The 7,288-nt window shown below is 36.8% G+C and overlaps 1 pseudogene; it reads left to right on the top strand.

The window, feature by feature from the left end:
* Window positions 1–313: 313 nt before the first annotated feature.
* On the top strand, window positions 314–6,169 carry LOC132424351 (protein downstream neighbor of Son pseudogene; annotated as a pseudogene).
* The last annotated feature ends 1,119 nt before the right edge of the window (window positions 6,170–7,288 follow it).

Genomic DNA, 7,288 nt, shown 5'->3' with positions numbered 1-7,288 from the left:
TTGCAGCTCTATTTACAATGGCCAGGACATGAAAGCAACCTAAGGGTCCATCAACAGATGAATGGATAAAGAAGATGTGACATATATACAATGGAATATTACTCAGCCATAAAAAGAAACAAAATTGAATTATCTGTAGTGAGGTCAATGGACCTGGAGATTGTCATACAGAGTGAAGTAAGTCAGAAAGAGAAAAACAAATACCATATGCTAACACATATATATGGAATCTAAAAAAAAAAAAAAAAAAAAAAAAAGTTCTGAAGAACCTAGGGGCAGGACAGGAATAAAGATGTAGACGTAGATAATGGACATGGGGAGGCAGAAGGGTAAGCTGGGACGAAGTGAGAGAGTGGCATGGACATATATACTACCAAATGTAAAATAGATAGCTAGTGGGAAGCAGCCACATAGCACAGGGAGATCAGTTCTGTGCTTCGCGACCACCTAGAGGGTTGGGAAAGGGAGGGTTTGAGAGAGATGCAAGAGGGAGAAGATATGGGGATATATGTATATGTAGAGCTGATTCACTTTGTTATAAAGCAGAAACTAACACACCATTGTAAAGCAATTATACTCCAATAAAGATGTAAAAAAAAATAATAAAATAAAGTGAAAAGAAAAACAATGGAAAATAGGAAATAGTAAAAATAAGAAACGTTTAATAAAAATGGCATATCATCTTAGAATTTTAAGTATGTAAGCCCAAACTAAGCTATACATATATACAAATTTTAAAAATTCAAATTTTAAATATGATGTTTTAAAGCAAAAATTAAAACCAATATATAAGAGGAATTCTGCAAGAACAAAACCATTGTAGAATGAAACAAATCAAAAATTGATTTAATTATGTGAGTCTGATTGTTATCTGGTTGTGAGGCAGAGGTGCAGATGGGAACAGGAATGGCACACCTATAATGTGTCTTGAAAATGTTCTACAGGAGAGACTGTTATACTTGTGAGACTAATTGAACGTGTCTGGGAGACAAAAGTCTTACTATCTCCCAAGCTCTCCAAGGAAACTTTGAAAATGATAGTCACATTTCTCTTAAGGCATACAAAGAGACAGTGAGGGAAAAATGCATAAATAAAGTTTAAGACTGAGATACCCAAAAACATCCCCTGTCCCAGACATGTTGAATTAAAGAAAATTAGAGTCATAGGAAAGCAAGGTACCTTAACTGTAGATTTGGCAACATGATTAATACTACCGTTACGTAAGACGGTTTGGTGACCTGTAGTGAAGTGAAATAATTAAGTTAGGAAATCTAGGACACAGAATAGGTCAAATGCAAGTATAATTTATAATTCCTCCATCTTCAAACACTTACCAAATGACACTCTAAGAAGGCTTATAGGTCTTTTAAGTTAAATCTCACTGCAGATTACAGGAACACATAATACACCTGCTATTCTAGATAAAAAAATATCAACTGGATATTGCAGGTAAGGAAACCCAGAAAGAGGAACACAAGACAGATGAAGATTTCAAGTTTTAGGGTCAGTATCCCTTATGTCTAAACTTATATTAATTTTGAATATGAGTTTGAGAGGGTACCTACTATTACTATCAAAAGATGGAGGAAAACTTTCAAACGAGAAGTAAAATAACACTTGTGTTAAGAGCATCTCAGAGACACATCTACATGGGATAAGTGTATAAACAAAAGTTTCTGAGTTGAAAATGAATTACTGGAAATCACATGAGATTTGCCTCATTTTCTCTATAATGTTGCATCCAATCACTGATTTGTTACTGGAGAAAATTAAATGCTCATGATTTGGCAAGAAATGGTAGCATCTGTACAGCTCAGATGGAAGATTACTGATTTTTTTTTTCACTTATGTGCAATTTGGTCCCATCCACGTATAGACTTCTATATTCCTATTATATATTCTTTCCATAGCTCATTATTGGGAGAAGTAAAAATGGAACTGTCACACTGGTGGGTGTTTCAGGGTTCACACTGCTGGGCAACTCCCTCTATTTCAGGGAAGATTTAAGAGATGTATAAAAGAGCCCTGGACTTGTCCCCAGTCATTTTCATAGATCTATGTATTGTGTCTGGAGCTCCTGCTTTATGTGGGACTGTTGGAGTTAGGGAAGTTTTGAGAATTCCTTCTTGCTTTCATTCTCCATCTTTTATAGCCCCAAACTTGAATATCTCCAGCCTTAAATTTTATGCAAATTATACACTTCCTGAAAATAAAGTTTATAACACTAGATGTTCAAAGATCATGCAAACATATTAATATTACAATGATAGACAAATTACCCCAAATGATGAAAAATACTAATTTTGATATTGGATGGCAGTTTACCAAATGAGTTGATAATATGCCAGTTATATAACCAGAATTAAGGTATCTGCTGGGATTTCTGTTTCATGTGTGTCTCCAAATTCAGAGACTTAATAAATGGATAAATTTGAACTCTTGAGAAAATTTCTTTTTTAAACATCTTCAGGCTTATTCATATTCACACTATGTAGAGTAAAATGGGGTGGGAGTTAACAGGAAGAATTGTTTGCCCAAAATACTGAGTCATGGAAACACTCATCATTTGATAACAGCTGTTAAATCTTACTGCTGAACAGCTGGAATATGTCAAGGAACAAAGCAGAAAAATCTCTTCTCTCGTGGGGCTCAGGATTTAATGGCTTGTTTGTGTGTGACGAAAGGAGGAATAAACCAGTTTATCTAGCTACATTTAATTCAAATAATGATCGTAGTCTGACTAATCCAAGGAGATTATAAAATCTGCAATTTTTTTTTCAATTGCTACGTGGCATACCTGCAGAAAGTAATAAAAATCTTAAGTGTATGGTTCGATGTTTGATATATACCCATGTAAGTCCCCCCGCATCAAAATATATAACATTTTAAGCACTTCAGAATCTTATCTTGTGATCCCTCTACAGTACTATCAATTCCCCTGATAAAGATGACTACTTTTTTTTAAAGGTTTGCCTTTTAATTAATTAATTAATTAATTTATGGCTGTGTTGGGTCTTCGTTTCTGTGCGAGGTCTTTCTCTAGCTGTGGCAAGTGGGGGCCACTCTTCATTGCGGTGTGCAGGCCTCTCATCGCGGCCTCTCTTGTTGGGGAGCACAGGCTCCAGACGCGCAGGCTCAGTAATTGTGGCTCATGGGCCCAGTTGCTCCGCGGCATGTGGAATCCTCCCAGACCAGAGCTCGAACCCGTGTCCCCTGCATTGGCAGGCAGATTCTCAACCATTGCGCCACCAGGGAAGCCCAAAGATGACTATTTTTATTTCTATCACTGGTGATTAGTTATGCCTGATGTGGCATTTCTTACTTTTTTTCATTCCAGGTTCTATCTGTGAGATCCATCAGTGTTTTACATGTAGCTTTTTTTTTTTTTTTTTTTTTTATTTGCGGTACGCGGGCCTCTCACTGTTGTGGCCTCTCCCGTTGCGGAGCACAGTCTCCGTACGTGCAGGCTCAGCGACCATGGGTCACGGGCCCAGCCGCTCCGCGGCATGTGGGATCTTCCCGGGCCGGGGCACGAACCCGTGTCCCCTGAATCGGCAGGCGGACTCTCAACCACTGCGCCACCAGGGAAGCCCTACATGTAGCTAATTTTGCTAAGCCTTTAGCCTCCCTGCTACTTCTTTCTGCTGTAATTCTTGGTAATTCTTCATCTAGCATACAAGTAATTTACAGGTAAGCAAATATTTGAAGGAAGGAGAGCTGGCACAGTTTGAGATTAATTTCATCAATGTTTCCTCCTCTCCATGATTCTATCCTCTAGATTTAGCTGCTTTGTCTACCATGAATTCAAATCTCAGATTCCTCATCCCATTTCTCTCTTCTGCATCTCAAGTTTCTCCCTTTTCTGGATTTTCTTCCACCATTATACAGACATGCATGGATGTCTTTTACAATGAAATCTATCACAACCACATGTGCATGCATGTATGCTCTCATGCCAAACATCTCTCTTTCTTCACATTTCTCTCCAGCTATTTATCCATTTCCTTATTTCTTTCACCCAAATCTCTGGTTTATCACCTCCTTTCTCTTCTTATCCCACTTCACTCCACACCATTTCACTCAAACTGCTTTTGTCCATATCACTAATGACATTTATATTGCTGAATTTTGTGTTTGCTAGTCTGTAAACATCTTTATCAGCTAGTCAGCATCATTTGATGCAATTTTTAATTTCCTCTATACCAGAAGATTCTTCTTTTGGCTTTGATGTCACATTGATCTTATATGTATTTTTAAGATTTCTTTATCCACTGGGTGGACCACTGACTATAAAGAATAAAGAGTAAAAGGAGAGAACCATGTTAGGTGACTATTACAGCAATCCGTAAGTGACTTAGTCTTAGACTTAAGTGCAAAGAAGGATAGAGAGGTAAACACACATAATCAGGACATGTTTTCTAATTAGAATAGAAATTAAAGACATTATAGGCTGGTGAGGGAAAGGAAATAATGTCTCAAAATGGCTTTATTTTTAGATATGATAATTGGCTGAGTGTGGGTACAGCTACCCAAAATGAACATTTGCCAAAAGAGATCTGTGAAAATAAAATTTCTCATTTAACTATGTCAAGTAGAGGATAGGATATACAAGTTTTACAGAGTTTGATATATAAATGTGAAGTCCTTGGAATATAACGTGAGCCATAGAGAAGGACCTTTGGAAAGAAAATAGATAGCAAAAAATAGGGGGAAACAGGATTGAGCCCTCCCTTTTCCCAATATTTACAAATAGATCTCAGAAGATTAAACAGTTACTGAATTGCTCCAGACTCCACAGACATCCTTCTGCAAATCTGATATCCCATCTTCAAGTACTGAGTTACCTGTGAATTGAAGTATTAAAACTTGACTCCTTTTCACTCCTTCTCAACTCTTTTCCTAGGAAGATCATTTGAAAGCATAGGAAGTAGTCTGAGGTCTTGTCCAGCTTTGTAGGGCAACAGAGTTATTGGGTTGGCCAAAAAGTTCATTTGGGTTTTTCCGTACCATCTTAATGGAAAAACCCGAATGAACTTTTTGGCTAACCCAATAGTTTGTCTCAACGTAAACAGAATCCCAAAATCCCACAGAGCTCCACTGGGCCTTAAGCAGAGCCTTACCTATCAGGTATACCCTCCAATGCCACCTTGCCTTGGCTACCACTGTTTCCTTGTGTTGAAGTTGATAGAAAAATGGCTGGAGAGAAAAGACCTTAGTCAAATGATGAAAACTTGCAACACATTTAAATTGGTGAATGGTCTGTATGCTTTACATCTCTATATAATCTGCTGGAGATGAACTTTGCCCGTGTCTATGCTTGTACCTATCAGTCTACTATCCCATTTTGCACAGCAGGATTAATAGGAAATGACATAATGATGACTCTCATATCTCCTACACCTAGAGGTGTAAGAAGAGCTATGAGAAAATGAAGGTATTGAATTCTCTCTGCCTTTAATAAAAGAAAATGGCTATAAGAAAAAGAAAGCATCTGGAACAAGCTTGGGACACAGGAGGGAGGTGCTAGCATTCAGTGATGAAGGTTAAGTAGATTTTTCTGGCTGGAAGAGATGAGAGTGAAAGATAAAATTTAAGAACAAGACATATTTTCTATCAACATAAGTAAAGAGAAACATGGATTACAGACTTAGTCTACTGTGTTGGTGAAAGAGGTCAACACCTTTACATTGCTAAAGTTTTTGATCAACTGTAAGAACTTAATTGCTAACTCAGGTTCATAGGCATGACTTCCACCAACCCTCTTATCCCCTACAGCTTTCCAAGGTGCCACAATACAAATGTTTAAGGCATGAAGTGTAAATATGAAAACACAGGCTCTTTCTGGATATAAAGATTAATTTAGTTTGGAGATTGTAAGTCTTATCATGCTTTATTCTCTACATTTTGTGACCATGCTACTCAAATCTTCAGAGAGTGGGTCTTTTTCTGTAGGACTATATACACATGAGCCAAATACAATATTTCATATCTGCCTGCCAACAGATAAGGTACTGGATAATAAGACTGTTCATAAGAACCTTGCCGACTATGATCTACAACTAAGATGCTGGACCAATTTAGCCAAATACCATTACTGGGGAAATCATCTTTACAGCATTTGGAAATGAGTGACTACATTTATCACTGGAGATCCGAAACACCAAAGTAACCCTAAAAGGAAACTCTGAGGGAAAAAAAGCCTTCTAGCAAGGATATTCATGGTTCTTAAACTACTGACTTTAAAGTTCATTTTGGAAAGGAATATAACAAAAATATTCAAATGTTGTTTATAAACAGTATCTTTTTACATTACCTTTTATTACACGCACTAAGCAACAGGATTAAGGTTTTAAATCAATATTTTCTGTTTTTACTACTTTAAGTTAGATATTCAGATATGAATATAACTCAAACTTAAAAAAACAACAACCACCCTCAAATAATGTAAATGAGAATTCTAGATCCCTACAACTTCATTATAAACTTAGTAGAAAATTAAGTTAATTGGGGCTTCCCTGGTGATGCAGTGGTTGAGAGTCCGCCTGCTGATGCAGGGGACACGGGTTCATGTCCCAGTCCGGGAAGATCCCACATGCTGTGGAGCGGCTGGGCCCGTGAGTCACGGCCGCTGAGCCTGTGTGTCTGGAGCCTGTGCTCCGCAACGGGAGAGGCCACAACAGTGAGAGGCCCGCGTACCGCAAAAAAAACAAAACAAACAAAAAAAACAAAAAAACTAAGTTAACATCAGTGTTACCTTGAAACTGGAAAATTGAGGCTAAATAGTAGCAGTTACCTTATGGTGTTATGGCTAATGGTATCAGGGCAAAACTATATTACTTTAACAATTTACTTAAGATTAATAGCAGGTTCTAATTTTGTAAAGGTAGAAGACAAATATAAAGTATCTACTGAGCTCAGTGTTCATGATTCTACCTTAGCTTCTTTCCTTCTGATTTCAAATTCCTATATTCTCAAATATATTAAATTTGTATTTTAACACATGTTGATTCAGACAAGGTATTATATTACATTAGGTATTATATATATATAAGGTAATATATAGGTATTACATAAGGTATTATATAATATACATAATTACCTAAGGGTAATATTGATATATATTATAATAAGGGTTTATATTATATTGTAAGGGTATTATATTCCATATAGAATAGTGTTAAGAGTTGTAAAGTATGCTTAGCTGTCGTGGCAAAGTAGTGCTTAATGTGTTTATAAATTTAAAAAAACATGAAAAGGAAGGCAAGGGAAGGTAGAATTTTGGTGTCTT

The sequence above is a fragment of the Delphinus delphis genome, chromosome 4, assembly GCF_949987515.2.
Source record: "Delphinus delphis chromosome 4, mDelDel1.2, whole genome shotgun sequence".
Taxonomy (NCBI): domain Eukaryota; kingdom Metazoa; phylum Chordata; class Mammalia; order Artiodactyla; family Delphinidae; genus Delphinus; species Delphinus delphis.
Note: the sequence above shows the minus strand (reverse complement) of the source record. Positions and strands in the feature narration are given on the sequence as shown.